The sequence below is a fragment of the Acomys minous genome, assembly GCF_964271855.1.
Source record: "Acomys minous genome assembly, chromosome: 10".
NCBI lineage: Eukaryota > Metazoa > Chordata > Mammalia > Rodentia > Muridae > Acomys > Acomys minous.
The window spans coordinates 43423412-43440099 of record NC_140491.1 but is presented as its reverse complement, the minus strand read 5'-3'; positions in this window follow the sequence as shown (position 1 = coordinate 43440099).

The following is a 16688-nucleotide window of genomic DNA, read 5'->3' as shown; positions in this document are numbered from 1 at the left end:
TCTGAATGCTATGACCTTTTAATGCAGTTCTTCATATTGTGGTGACCCCTACCAAAAATGTATTCTTGTTACTACTTCACAATTATAATTTTCTAGTTATGAAAAATAATGTAAAATTTCGTGGAGATATGGTTTTGCCAAAGGGGTCACAACCCACAGGGTGAGAACAACTGGTAAGTAATCTGTTCCTTTTAATCTGGTTAAAGTTAAGCCTGTTTGCCAGCTCATCCTAAAAGTGGGTCAGAGATGGGTGAGTGGGTGAAGGTACTTGTTGCTAAACCTGCCTACCTGAGTTTGAATCCCCAGGACCTATGTTGGGGAAAAGGCAAACTGACTATTGAGGGCTGTCACCTGATCTACACACACACACACACACACACACACACACACACACAAACACACACACAAACACACATAAATATTTAAATATTTAAAAATTAAAGGGAAAGAGTTAATTCAGTATATTTGTGTATAGTGGCTGGGTGTTAATTTTTACGATGAAGCCAGGCAAAGTGGGACATACCTGTAATCCCAGCATTCAAGAAGGAAGGCAGATCTCTGTGAGTTCAAGGACAGACTGGAATACCAAGTGAGCACAGGCCAGCCAAGGCTACACAGAAAAACCCTGTCTTTAAAGTAACAATAATAATAATAATAATAATAATAATAATAATAATAATAATAATAATAATAAGGCACCTGACTTTAGAAAAAGTATATAAATGTGTAACTGTTAAAAACTATTCTATATAATTATAAAAATTTTATAAACATTATAAACAATTTCTATAGTTTTGCAAATGAATGGGAATACTCTTCAAAATTCATGACTGACTTTTAAAAAATATGCTGCCTTTGAGGGGGGTAATGGAACTATAATTAACATGCAAATATTTTAACCTAGCAATTAGGCTAATCTTCACGACATCTTTACTTTATTGAGCCACTTCAGTTCATAGATAAAGAATTCAGAGTGTAAAGTCAAGCTTTTCAATGGGTCATGGAGATACACATATCATACAGTGTTTTCTGTGAAAAACTATTGATGTATCCAATGAGTAGCATAGGACAGGCTCCTCCATCAGCACTCTCCTGCAATAGGAGATCAAAACCATTTTTCTAAATTGTACCTGCTCAGGGACACAGATAATATGGAGCCATTCTTGTTAAGGTTATTAGTGTTTCGAAAATATGTATCTTAGAAAACATTACTTTGCTGTATTTCAGCATGGAATGTAAATTTTACTCAGAGATATCCTCAAATATTTTTGATGGAATAGCCAACATAAGCTTTGTAGCTCATTTTTACATTCTTGACTACTTGAGGGTTTTTTGGCAGTTTTTTTATTATTAATTTATTCTCAGTTGATATCCCAACACTTGTATCCTCCTGTTCCTCCCTCCCTCCTGCTTTCACCCTATTCCCCTCCCCTAAGTCCATGACAGAAGGGGAACTCCTCCCCCACTATATGGTCATAGGCTATCAAGTCTCCTCTTGATAGCCTGCTTGTTCTTTCTTTGAGTGACATTAGGCCTCCCCACCAAGGGGAGGTGGTCAAATATGGAGCACCAGAGTTAATGTCAGAGTCAGTCTCAGCTCTCCACATAACTATGGAGAATGTCCTATCCATCTTGACTACTTGTAAAGTGAAGACATGTTAAACTTTTTAATGGTGTCTATCTGTGGATTATTCTGGCCAGATGGACACAGATAAACATGGAACATCTCCGTGAGTATAATTGCAAAATTTACGAAGTGCAGAATTTAAGCACTGGAAATCGTCAAATCCAAATTCCACAATTTTATGATTGAAAATTGTGTTTTCTCAAGATACCAACTGACTTGTGTAACATCATCTAGTGAGGAAAAACTCCCCACAACAAGTGAAACAATTAGGGACCCAGCCCTGTGGTCAGATGTCTTGTTCCATAAACTCATCCCTTACATACATAACTTCATGCTCCCATCATGTGTGTGTGTGTGTGTGTGTGTGTGTGTGTGTGTGTGTGTGTGTGTGAGTGATCTGTGCTGTGTCTCCCTTTAGTACTCTAAGTGTAATATCAGTCATACTAATTGGTGATGTCTATGCTCAATGACAGAGACACCCATGCTCACTGTGTCAGGACTTACTGACACAGAATAACTACTCCAGATTTCTGCTTCCACCTGAGCCATATCTTACCCATTCTGCACCTGAAACTTTGCAGTGTGATTACAGTCAGTGCTGATAACTTCTGCTTATTTTTCTATATGGAAATGGATTCAACTGTCTGTCCTGTGTTTAAAGTCATAAAAGATAGTTGTCCATTTAGGATTTAACTAAATTTCACAAATGTTATTGCCTTTCAAAGCCATGGCCTCAGCCTGATACCAGTAAGAAGGGCTCTTTATCGTAGGTCTTAAGCTCCACCCAGGAAAAACAGAAAGCAAACCAGCCTGTCAGTTCAATTATTTCATGAATGTACACATAATATCTAACAACACAGAGCACTTGAAGCAGGGGAGTAGCACAGCTCTTTGGAGTAGATGGGGCATAGACTAGATCTTCAGGACTGTATATTTTTCTATTTGGATTATTATTATTAGGTAAGTTTGGCTTAGTCTAAAAACAGGAGACTCTAAACCTCATTTCCCACACCTGTTGGAGGCTTCCAAAGAAGAAATTCCAACCCACCCTGAAGAGCACAGTAAGATCCTGGCTCAAGAGTAAGTAAATGAAGGTCTGTAGCTAACTGGGTATAATTCTTGACCAGTTAGACACAATCCCAGTTTCAGTTCTCACATGACATAAACCAGACATGGTGGTACATCTCTGTAGTCCCAGTACTTGCGTGATAAAAGCAAGAAGATCATCTCTAGTTACTTGGTAAATTTTAAAGTCTTGTGGTGTCTAACTGATTATTTTTGACAGGTTTTGGTCAGTCACATGTCCCTGTAGAATTTCTCAAAGCTAGAATAGACTTTAGGTTTTCAACTAGCCTGAAAATCACTTAGAGCTTGGCCTGAAAGGAAGTCATTGGTTCTTGTTGGTAGTGGTGATTTCTGTTTTTCAAAGATTGTATTTATGTGTGTGGATGTTTTGCCCGTATGTCTGGATGTGAACTATGAATGTGCTTAGTGTCCTCAGGGCAAAGAAGAGTGTCAGCTACACTGTCTGGAGTTAAAGGCCATGTGGATGCTGAGAACCAACGTTCTTCTCTATAATTGCTGAACTATCTCTCAAGCACCCTTTTGTGGTGTTCTTAGGGACTTTCCCTGTTTGCTTTTCTATCACTTTGATGAACACCATGAAGAAAAACAACTTGGGAAGGAGAGAATGAGCGACATCGTATACTTCCTTGTAACAGTCTCTCACTGAAGGAAGGCAAAAGCTCAAGGCAGAAATGGAAAAGAAAAAAAAAGGAAGGAAGGAATGGTTTTTTACTGGTTGAATAGGCTTATATTAATCACCCTTACTTATATATCCAAGGCCTACTTGAAGATTAATGGAATTGTCCACAGTAGACTAGGATCTTCTCATCAATTAATAATCAAGCAAAGGCCCCCACAGACATGACCTCAGGCAATCTGACGGAGGCAATTCTTCAACTTAGGTTCCTTCTGCCCAAGTATGTCAAGTTGACAACTGAGTTTAGGCATCACAAGAACACTTCCTGATCCAGGTTTGCATGGGGATATGCTTCTGTTTTGGGTCTCTCAGTCATAGCCTTTAATATATATATAATAGGGAGACACAAAATCAGGTAAATATCTAATTCTTATCTAAAAGGTAACATTAATGCCTATCTATCATAAAATTATCACTTATCAGTGTATCAGAAATACCATCACTTTTACTTTTCATACTTCTTTTTACATTGTCAGGATCCTAAAATACTCACTTTCTATAGATTAGAACAGTCTTTCTAAAACCGGTGTGTACTTTATGGCATGAGGCTAAGTTTTGCAGCTCAGTGAAGCTAATGGCGGACAAATGTGGTCAAAAAGCAACCTTTCCATTCAGAAGAGTGAGAATCTGCATTCAGCTGCAGAGAAGTCATGGCCACCAGAAACTCTTTCTTCCTTTTCAAATTTTGTCGAACGGCAAACACCTGGTTTTGAGATTTCTAATAAGAACTCAGACAGAATGTGTAAGCAGCCTGCAAGCAGTTTCTATGTTTTCTTTTCCCTTGCATCATATTTGCTGTGACCCCTCCTCCACCTCTATATGCTTTCAAGTCTCATGCTGTTTTCCACGGTTTCTTCTTTTCACCTGCTGATACTGCCTTCCGATACAATGCATGTGAAAAACAACCTGATAGAACTCCTCCCTGAGGAAAAGGAGCGCAGAAGCCAATATTTCTGTTTCTACTCTTGATGCTTACTTGAACTTTGATGCTTATTGATGCTTGATGCTTATAAATTCCAGAGGAAGTTGTGGATATGTAGATGATTAATAGAAAATTGATGAGTGGCATATAATACATGAACTGTATTGATGATGTGATATACATCTGGCAACATGGATTTCTAAGAGAAGACAGACCCCACTGTCTTCAAAATGACTGGCCTGGTTAGTTTCAGCTGTCAACCTGATACAACCTAGATCACCTAGGAAGAGAGAACCTCAGCTGAGGAGCTATTTAGATAAGATTGGCCTATGGGCATGACTTTGGGACATTATCTTGATTGGTGATTAATGTAGGAAGACCCAGGCCATTGTGAGTGACACCATCCTTAGGCTGATGGGCCTAGACTGTCTAATGAAGGTTAGCTGAAAATAAGCCAGGGATTGAGACAGAGTTATTCAGTGAGAAACAGTAATTCATGGATTCTACTTTGGCTCTTGTTTTGCTTCCTGCCAGGGCTTCCCTCAGTGACGATTATAACCTGGAAGTGCAAGCTGAATTAACTCTTCCTTCCTATGGATCAGTTCATCACAGCAACGCAGCCAAACCAGGAGCTATAGCCAAGGCAAGTAACTAGACGCAAACTAGGACAATAATCAAACTGACGGTAATTCTACTTGTATTTGGCTTTTGGCCAAGGTCACAGAAAACCTTTGACACAAAGCCTGCAATGAGTTTTCCTTGTTCTTGAAGACAGGAAAAGTCAGAAGGAAATATGCATTGTCAGCTTATAGGGATGCACAGAGTCGAAGAAAATGATTTGGTTTTGGCAGGGGTATGTATGCTTCAGCGTACTTAAAAGGGAGAGCGGACAGGGGAATGAACAGAGTAAGAGTAGCTACATAAGGATTAACATTTCTGTTGCCTACACTGGCTTTAAAGATGGCTTGCTAATATAAAGAGAAATAGTTAAGCTCATACACCACAGAATAAAAGCAATAAGGCTCTTTGGGGGGGGCTTCTGAGTTACAGGTTGTTACAGAAGGTAACTGCAGAACCGGACAGATGCTGATAGAATCTCAGCCTCTACCGGGTATCCTTCCCGCCTCTCTAACCAAGTTGTTGAGACAAAATGCGTGATGTTAAGTTTTACAGATTTTAAACTAATTCTTCTTCTCCCAGCGGTCATCAGCTGCCTGTAGTTCTTCGCCTAGGACTAGGGCCCCCACAGCACTTTTCTCCCTCTGAATCAATGTGTATTAATCTTGCCATTCTAGTTCTGTTTATAAGACTATCTCTAGGAGACACTGTTAAGGCAGACTCCCTAGTACTCTACCTCGTTGAATCTTTCTCCTGGAGCCGACGATGCAAGAGCTGTGATCTAGATGCGTGCGCTGATGCTGGGCTCCCCCAATCTTTTGATCTCTCTATTGCATCCAGTTGAGTCAAGAGGGACATCTTTGATGAGAGGCACAAGCTGCGCTTACCTGTGGCATAAGGATTTAGAATGCAGTAAGGAAGTGAATACGATGGTCTAGGAAAGGGACACTAGTACATTTTTCCCCCCTCAGGTCCATGACATCACTTCCTCCAGGAAGCTGGCTAGATTTTCAGTACCAGGTATGATTCTCCTCTGAGTAGGCCTTAATTCCAGTGGCTGTTGGTTGCCACTGGAATATGAATGCCACTTATCAACCCTTTATATATACTGTGCCATGCTGAGGATTATTATGGTCTATAGGTATAGCAGCTGGGCAGGGCTGCTTGACTGCTTCCCTCCTTTTTTTACTTTCCACATTAGCATTTACATTGATCCTGCCTTGTTTAGGCCTCGCTTATGCAGCCATTTCTAGGAGAGACTATTGCACAGCATAGGTGTCGGTATTCTTGATCTTACCATCTTTCTGTGATGTTTTTTGAGCCATGTATCTAGGAGAAGGATGTGGGCTCGCCACAGTTTGTTGATCTTTGCATTTGGTTACATTGTGGTTTCCTGTGATGATGGGTTTGCTAAAAAGAGAGGTTTCTGTGATGAGGGGTAGTTTTGCAGGTTATGAGGTGGCTCATGCTGGTTGGATATGCTGAAGAAGCAGAGGCAGGAGGACATTTATTTCTTAAAAGAAAAGAAAACCTCCATGCCCTAAGAGACTCCATTTTACAAGCAGTTTTTAACTCCATTTTGAGGAATAAGGGTGATTGTATTCCCTGGGTGGATGCAGAGCTGCACCATCTGCCAAGGAGAGCTTATCTAGCATAGACTAAGAAAGGACTTAGTCCTGGGAATAAGAAGAGGCACCCTATAAGTTTATTCAGAATCTGACATGGCCTAAGCTTAACAACATACATCTCCAGCTTGGTCTCTTCCTCTGTAAGTTAGGCATCAATACAATGCTTAGAGATGTTATGAGGGTCAGCTTAGTTTAACACATGAATATTTAGAATATAAAAATGAGTCTTGAAAAATTCTTATCGGGCTGAGGAGGTACCTGAATGGGTAGCAGGCATGTTATGACTACCAGCGTGACACAAAGTAGGCATAATGGTACTCCTGCAGTCAATAAGGTAGGGAGGGGAGGAGCAGAAGTTCAAGGTCATCATCAACTACATAGAACTGGGGCTACATGAATCTCTGTCCCCCCCTAAAAACAATCATCTTTGTTCTTAATTTTATGCTGTAGCTGTTGACTTCTGATGTCTATAAGGAAATCAATTGTGTTAATCCTGTGTAGATGGCTGGGGATAGATGCTTTTCAGTTACACTCACCAAAGCCATCCGTACCATCCTTTCCTTTGGAGTGTCCAGGCCAATCCCTGATTGCTCATGCAAGTACTGCCTAATGTGCTCCATCCCGGGTGCCTCATGCACTTACCAACACAGGAGTTTAGCCCTAGTATGTTTGTATCTGTACTTGTATAAAACCAGTTTGACTAAATATTTTTCATTGACTAACTAGAGAAATTTTATACATATTTTATTATAATTTATTTATATTACATCTCGATTATAATCCCCCCTTGCTCTTATGTGACTAGAGAATGTAAAGCAATAATTCTGCTTAGTTCATTCTGAAAATTTCCATTTCTTCCTTCTTTTTATCATGGCTTTCCCTCATTCAACATAACTCGAACAGCCTCTTCCGCGACTGAAATGTTTCAGTGGCTTTTTATTGGTCTTATCCACAGCAAACATTCTTCTTGTGGCACTTAAAAATGATCTATGTCTAAACCAGATACAAAAATATAGAGACAGAATCCTGCATTTAATGAGTGGTCAGTCATCCTGGTTAAACAATCATATACATGAACAAGAACCTACAGTTGGTCTTGTTATTGAATTTTGAATTTCAGAAGAAGGGGCAAACAACTATGACATCTCTGAAACCATGGGAGTCTTTTTTTATTCCCAGAGGACCAGTCAGGCTGAACAGGAGCTATCAGTCTACAGAAGTTAATTCCAGATTGTAATAGAAGATATATTTGGGGAGTTTGTCTTGCCTGTTGAGACAACTTTTCTTAACACATTACAAATATGTTTAAGCAAGAGAATGGGTAGCATATTGATAAAGATTAATCTGGGAAGAGGAGAAGGCACAAAGGAGAAAGCTGGTACAAACAGGTCTTTTGGAAGTTTTTTGAAAATGTCTCAGGAGATACAGAACTGACGATAATTCACTTTCATCTGAAAAAACAACTTTGAAGTCCTGACCATGTTAAGTGGTAAATAACTTCAAAGTGGAAACAAGTCCTCTCTAGACTCTGTGAGAATTTCAGGTACCACTTGATGTGCACGTGTTCTGTGAGCTGTCCAGAGTCATCATTTAGAAGGCAGTGATTCTTATTTTATCCGTTTAATACACTGGATTAGTAGGCACTTGGTGCTTTTTTTTACTGAGAGCTATTTTCAGTATTTTCATTAAGGGTTACACACCTGTCATCTACCTTCTGACATTTTCCATAAGCAAAGCCTGCCTCTGTGTGCCTTCATAATCTGCATTTATTAGCTGTCTCTGCTGATACTTGCAGTAAATAGCCATACTCCCTAGATGACAAACCTGCCTTTCACAGTATGGAACACACAATTATTAAGATGCTGAGTTAAGATGATTTCTGGTGCGTAGAATATTTATTAAGATATCCCAAGTCTCTGAAAATTTTCAGCATGAAACAAATAACCTCCATGTGGCTTAATAAAATTAATCCATCATGCCCTTCTGGCTGATTCCCTAGCATTATTGGGTTATCTGTAAAAGCATTTCCTTCACAGATATTACAGAGAGTTCTGACCTTGAATTCCCTCAGAGACAATTCAGCAGTGCTTCCATGTTATTGTCTGAAGCTAATTTATTCATTAAATGGAGGTAGAGTCAGCTACCTACTCCCCTCAGATCCTCCCATGTCTTCTTTTCCAAATAGATTTGGTGCACTATGCTGTCTAGCGTTCATTCACATCCTTGACTTTGGCAGAGAAAAGCCATGAGTCTGTCTTCCATCTCTGCTAATAACTCTCTTATTCAGGCACTCACAAATTTTCTATGGTCTTGTATGTCACCTAATATTTCTAGGGACATTTGTAATTTATCAAAGAGCATCATAGTGCCCTATTTTATACCAATGTTGCCACCACATTCTGGCAGATTTTGACATTTGATTGTCACAGCCTCTAAGAGAATCCTGTAATTGTTCCTGTTTCAACGGCGAGTGAAAATGAGAGACAGAAAGTTGAAAAAAAAAAAAAAGGAAACAAACCATGGTGTTGGCTCACAAATTCTTGCTCTTTGGGTTGTGTATATTCCACAAATCGTTAGAGAAAATAAACTGACATATTCTTCATTTGTTTTTATTTTCCTCAGTTCTATTTGTGTGAAGGTGTGTGATAATATGCTTAACTGTGTTTTTTTTAAAGTTTTTAAAAGTGTGTGTGTGTGTGTGTGTGTGTGTGTGTGTGTGTGTGTGTGTGTGTGTACAACTTTTGGGAGTCTCTTCTCTCCTTCCATCGTGGGTTCTTAGGGTCAAACTCTCTCTGGCCCGTAACTTCATTTCTGACTGGAGAACACATTCATCAAGCATATCAACACACTGTGTTGCTGTTTTCCATGATCTCTTCTAGTACACGTGAGTCAGGATATGCAGGACTTATTCTAGCTCTGCCAGACCATCTAACTTAATGCTGAAGATGTGTAGTGAATACAGTCAAGCTGACCCCAGAATTATTTCACACAGAGAAGCACAGTTTAAGTCCACTGTAGTCTCACCTGTATCCAGATTCAGGGACAGTGAAGGATATGGGTGTAACTCATATTATTTTTAAAAATTGTTTTATGATTTTGTATATACATGTATTTTACCTGCCTGTGTGTCTGTGCAGTGTGTGAGTGTGCCTGGTGCTAAAGGAGGCCAGAAGAGAGTGTTGGATTCCCCCTGGGACTGGAGAGTTGTGAGCTGCCATGTTGGTGCAGGGAATCACATCCTGTCCTCTGCAGGGGCAGCTAGTGCTCTTAGCTACTGAGCCATCTTTGCAGCTCTCAAATGATTCCCTTACCAAGCACAGCACATTATGTGTATTCTTGTCCACCAAAATAGAAAAAAATAGCTTTCATTTTCTCTGTGCATACTATGTTACTGAATTATTATAGTAGGAAATATAAATGCTATTATTAATTGTGTTGCTTTTTAGAAACAATCTCAATGGTTTTATGTTTTATAGAGAAAGAGCATATAGATTTAAATCACTTATCTATAAAAGTACAAATTGATTTACTTCAACAAAATTTGTAAATTTAACTATGAATTATCATCTTGTGAGTTTGGTGGTATATACAATTTTAAATATTGTCAGTACCCCGCCCTATATATACAGCAGAAAAATAACCCCTGAGGATTATTTGGTGTTCAAAGAATGAGTAAAGTCCGTATAATTTTTTTGTTTTTATTTTATTAATTTTTACTCTTTCACGGTCACTACTATTTTGTTCAAGATGATGGGAAGAAAGAGTCACTTCCAGTGTTATGGGCAAAGCTCAGAAGCAAGAGAGGGAAATAGATTGTCAGACATGACAAGAGCAAAAGCACATTGAAGAGCTCTAGGGCCTGCCTTCCTCAGTGAATGGAAGACACCCTGTCTTTCCTTATGTTTATCATGGCCAACACACACACACACACACACACACACACACACACACACACACACACACATGCACACACACACAGGATTCAAAGTTGCTCTTTCATCCTCTTGATTCCACATACAATGGGACTTCACAGGAAATAATTTATTTGGACTTTTAGAATGATTTTCACATAAGAGTAAGGACAAAAACACTGAAGACATGAGAAAAGAAACAAACATGTTGTCATTAGCTGTCCGATATATTGGCCACAGGTGTCTACATGCATGGGCACCAGAAGTGCACTAGAAGTGTGCACCCTTGATCACACCGTATTTCCATAAAGATAAAAAGTAGTCCTAGAAAGAACCTTTAAAGCTCCCTCTATGCCCACTGTTGCATTTCTAGAAAGAAAGGGGAGGAGAAGGTCTAGCATCTATTGCTCTCATGAATATCTATTCTGTGCTAGTATCACTTCAGGAAATCACAGTGCTAATCCACCTGTACAACATATATTGTATCAGGTACTAAAATTTAGTTTTTCTTTCTTCTCAGCACTTTATTAAGTATAGTTAAATTCAATTTCTCAATATAAAGTCAAATTTAAATATAATTGCTATAACCTACATACATCAGAGTTAATTTTTAAACAAGCCACTCGATTTTTTTTTTTTTTAGATTTTTAAAAAAACTATGTGTATATGTCTGTGTGTGGGCATGTGCACATAAATGTCAATTCATGAAGAGACTGGAGGCAAGTCAGGAGCCATTATGAGCAGCCTGATATGGGGGTTAGAAATCACACTTGTGTCCTATGCGAATCCAGTGTGCTGGTTGGTTTCTGTCAGCTTGAAAGACGCCTAGACATGTCTGGGTAGAGGTGATCTTCTGTTGCTTGTAGTCAAGTTTGTGGAGTTTTGTCTTGACCAGTGAGTATGGTTGGAGATGCCAGCTCACTGTGGACAGTGTCGTCTCTGGGCAGATGACCCTGGGTCATGGAAGGAAGCGGGTTGGGAAAGCCAAGTGAAGCAAGGCAGTAAAGAGCATCCTTCTACGACGTCTGCTTCGGTTTCTGCCTCTAAGTTCTGGCTGAGTCCCTGACAAAACTTCCCTCCACTATGGATTGTAATATAAATATGCAAACTAAATATACATGTAATTTAAATATCTTAGATGTACTTTGAAAACATATCAAAACTTGAAGTCAGGAATGTATTTCAAAGGCATAAATTAGTGTTGCTGATTTTGCATATACATATGTGTGCTTAAGACCTCCCAGATTTTCACTCTACCCAGAAAATACACACCTTTCAGTTTGTAATATATTCACACTATAGTTATGTTTACATTTTCATCAGGGGTACTTACATTCATATGCATATTCTTAAAGAAAACTGGGAGAAGAATTGCTAATGAAGAAAATAAGTTTATTTAAAATTTAATCAAAGCTGGTACAAAGAGACTCCTGATTCCCATCAGCCACTTCTGTAGAGGTGTTACAGCTCTGTAGACAGGAGTACTAATGGTGGCCAAACATTTAGAAAAGAGAAACCTTGTGAGATTTAACCTCAATCTGGAATGCATTTTGGATGAGTTAAATATTTTGGTGTAAACATAAGTGATAAATGAATTACGTGGAAGATACATGTTAAAATGCTTGTCTCTACAATATCATTTGTATACTTTTAGTGTGAAATTCTCCTTAAACACAATTCTGAGACAGATGAAGTTCTTAATCACACACTGCTTGTTTGGAAGGCTGTAACTGAATACAAGCATACCATGCTTGTATTAAGTTAAAGCTAAACAATAAACTGCCCAGGACTATTTTTTTTTTTTTTTTTTTTTGGTTCTGGGGTTTTCTCATTTTGTTTCTTTTTTTCTTTTTTCTTTTTTTTAAAAGGGAATTACCTAAATTGCGTACTGATGACAAAGTGTAAATTTACAAGGTAGTTAGTGAAAGTAAATACAGTGAGAAGGGAGACTACATACTGTTAATAACCTTCCTTTTCTCAAATTGGTCCATACCTTCAAAGACGTTGCTGAGGACCTCTGGATTCCTGGGACAAACAAGCCGAATTTGAAATTCCCTGGGAAAGCAAAGGGCCTGGCAAAGGAAGAAAAGTTTGCTCCTCGCTGAGTCATGTAAACCCCTAGGGAAATGGACGTTTGTCTCTTGTTCCGTCTCACTAGCTGGGAGCCGGTGTCCCCCAGCCTCCCACAGCCTCAGTCTCCCCTCTTCAGCTGGACACATACTTCAAGGTGGTAAAAGATGAAAGTATGCTACCTTACAAGATAGTGCGTGTCTACTTTTTCAGAGGTGTAGAAGCTCTCTACAGGTGCTGCCATTGCCCTCCGGTCTCCCCATCTACACTGTGTGGACCTGTGGCACTTTGCACTCTGACACAGTATTGGTGGGACCCAGGGCCTTATGCCTAATGACTATCAGGTACTTCCTGTGTTCTGTGCAATCTGCCTATTGAAAGGCCAGCACTAGCTGGAAGGACTGAGTTGCTTCCTTAACTAGAGGGTTAAATGTGTCTTTCAAGTGAAACCGTTACAACACTCCACAAGTTCACCAGTCTGAAAATAAGCAAAGGACTGAGATACTCCTGTTTCGCCAGATCCATGTTTGGGTTTTAGTTTGCGGCTTCAGTAAATCTAGTTCTTTATAAGCTTCAACATGAAAATGCTTCCCTGTTTTTCTGATTATTCAAACACCTGCCTGCAAAATACTTCTGTCCCCCTGCTGCATTCCAACTCTATCAAATCCAAAGTGGAAAAACAGACAAAACAACCACCCATATTTTTCTTCACTTCAACTGCTTTTACTGAGCTATTACAGTGAGACATAGCATTTCTTTATTAATAGTTTTATCAGCTTGTTATGCTTTATATTGTTAATTTTGAATATATTGCTTCTATATGACATAAATTTTCTGTGCCTAATGTTGCCTAAATATAATTCAAGAAATCCACTTATGTGAATTATTGAGTTTTTATGATAATATTTAATGTATAGTTTAATAATAGAGGCATAAAAATAAAGCAAAGTTTTCATAAATATGTAAGAGTTCTGCATTTATTCAAACTCTTGTTGTGAAATTAGCCTATAAATTTTTATAGAATCTCGTGTTTCTCCCATTAGTAAATTTACAAATATTATGAGTCCAGAAAAAAAAATAAGGCACAAAAAAAAAAAAGAAAAGAAAAGAAAAAGAAGAAGAAGAAGCACCATAACTCCAAGTCCCAAGAATCAGAAGATTTAATGAAGAAAGTTTCCATATTGAAATATATTTTTTTTACATAGGAAGTACCTTTTGACATATATATTCCATACAGCAGGTGGCCAGTGTCTGTAGGCCACTCCATGTGCTTTTCTGTAAAGTCTTTGTCACACTCTGTAGGGCACGTAGCATGGAGGCAGCTTTAGGAGACAGCGCTCCAGCAGGCAGGTAGCCTTAGGAAATGAATGTTTGCATTATGACAGCAGGTCAGTATATCCTCCTCCCTAAGAATAAAGAATTTTGCCCTAAGTGGGCTACTCATGCTGGAGGGGGTCCTTTTGATGGAAAGTTTTTCTACCACCAGAAGGCTCCTTTGGTGGGAACCAATTGGCCTTCCTATCTTTGTCCAAATTATATAATATGGAGTAAGGAACAGAATTCATCACAGGCCACAAACATAAAAACACAGACCCTTCAGAGGAGGAAGCACTCTCAGACTCTAGATTCTCTCTTCACGTTAAGAGTCTGCCTCTCTGCTGCCTGACCCCTAGATGGTAACTGTCATATTGCTAGAATTATCAACCACAAAGGTGAGGGAAGGAAAGGGAAGCCCAGCGAGTACACGCAACATGAGCTTCTGCTGGCTTTGCCACCTTCCCAGCATAAGATCTTGCTATTACAGATGCTATTCCCTAATATATTTTGAACATCCCTGGGAGACAAATTTGAAATTAGTTAAGATAAATATGAGGTAATAGTTTTGAGATTTCATGTGTGTGACCATATATCTAGATGTCTTTTAATCATTTTTAATTTTTTTATAATTCTATATTTTAACCTTCTAAATGCTTAGCAATAATATTGTCATCCCTGTGTATGAAGGAATAAACCCAAAGCCCAGAGGATCTAATACATCTGCCCAAGGTGGCTCACTAGATAGCAGAAGGGCAGTCTCTTGCAGACATCCTGGCCTTGAGTGCTGTGTCACCATCTGTAACAAGCACCACATTTAACAGAAATAGAGAAGCAATGCTGCTCAGAAACATAATGGCTTCATCTTTTCAGCCAGTGAGACTGATCTTCAGTCCCAGGACTGCTCCACTGAATAAGGGAAGAAGTTCACTGGATCACCAGTTTTCTCTAAATAAAATTCCACAACAAAGTCATAAGGATCATTTCTTACCAGAAGCAGAGAGCCCAGAACCAAAAAATGTCCAAATTGTGTTGGTGATGCAGAGGAAGAAGGGAAAAGAGGAAAATGGATAGGATGCTGGATATAGTTTGTCTTCACACACATAGGAGCAAAGTGTGGCGTGTTTGGTTTTGGGGAAAGGAGGTGGTGACACTGAAAGGAGTTGTAATTAGGTGTCAACAAGCAACAGACTCTTCAAGAAACACATCTCAGGGCAGTTTCATCAACCTGTCGACATGAGACTGCACTTACACAGAGCTGCTGGAAAACATCTCTGAGGCTGTGCTACTCCTCAGTCAGCACTTCTCATTTCACGGGTCAAGTAAGACAGGATGACCTGGAACCGGAACAGATCACCCAGGGCTTCTTGCTGTAGTGCTACACTGGCAGGGCGTCACTGACAAATTTGGAGGTCTGCGTGTGTTCTTACCATGGCCCAGCACAGAAAGCCTCCATCTGTGACCTGCAGCATTGCCGCTTTCATGGTCTCCATGGTATTGACTCCCCCGCTTTGTGGATAAAGGTCCTTCTACCGCGGTAGTTCTTCTACGGGTCTAGCTTGTTTGGAGTTTCAAATATCTTCCGTTAATGCAGGTCAATAGTGCTGGTTAAAAACACAGTTTTCTCTGTGGCTATGATCATCATGGCTGAGAGGGATTGACTTCTGAACCTGGTCATCACTGTCCATGTCTAGAATTCCTCCTTATCCAACACAGGTCCTTTTGACGACTGTTTAGTTCCATTGTCTTTCGCATAGAACAGCTCTCTTATTTGTTCTTGCTCTTTAGGTGAGGTGGAAAGGGACATGGTTGACAGCTGAGCCAATGCCACTCATTCTGTAAATTCCTATGATTCACCCAAATCTAATCTTACATCCAGGCCAGCCATTGGGTGTCCTACCCGCAACATTGCTGTAGAGGAGTGTTTACCAAACTCACATGAGTCACAGCTAAATAGGTTAGGGAAAGCCACCTTTCCTGGACCTTAATCCTGGCATTCTATTCATAAACTCTTACTGGATATAAAATATCCCTGTTCCCCATGCCCTAAGTGACACAATAGGGCTGGTCCAGCTGCACTCTGAGTGGAACTATCTACTCAGCCTGGACATACTATGTCTTCATCTAAGTATCTAATGAAGCATGTGCAATCCTGAAAGCCTATCATGTCAATTGATGGATGATAAGAGCTTAACTCATAAAAAGCATATAGCTCATATTTTGCAATATAATTTGGATGCAGACATTTTTCCAAACATGGAAGATATAATCCAATTATAAACAATCTAATCAGATTTAAAAAAAAAGTAAGGTCTGCCTTTAGCTCCATTTTTCCCAGTAAGTATTTTGCTCCTGTTCCTGACATAGCTGTAGTGCTTAAAATGCTTTGCTGCAAAGGCTCATAAAGCAGCAAGTATTTTGTTAACACTTTTATTTGTCTGCAGTAACAAGTAATACTATGTTGAGTATAATGTATGGAATAAAAAAGGGAATTTGAGAAGTTGAAGCCTGTCATTAGTGGAAGGCTCTACGTCCCATCCCATCCCACCATGCAGCACAGTTTGCTATACATGCACCACCTTGAATTATGCAATAACCTCTGTGATGGTCATCTTGATTGGCAACTTGCAAGATTTAGAAGCACCAGGGATCCCAGTGTCTTACATATCTGTGAGAGAGTTTCTCCATTAGGTTAATTAAGGTGAAAAGATCCACCCCATATGAAGACAGCACCACTCACTGTGTAAAGAAAATGAGTAGCTTCTAGATTATACCATACAGAAAAGTGAACTTCAGGTCCTTTGAAAAATCTACATCAAAGCAGTAATTCATAATT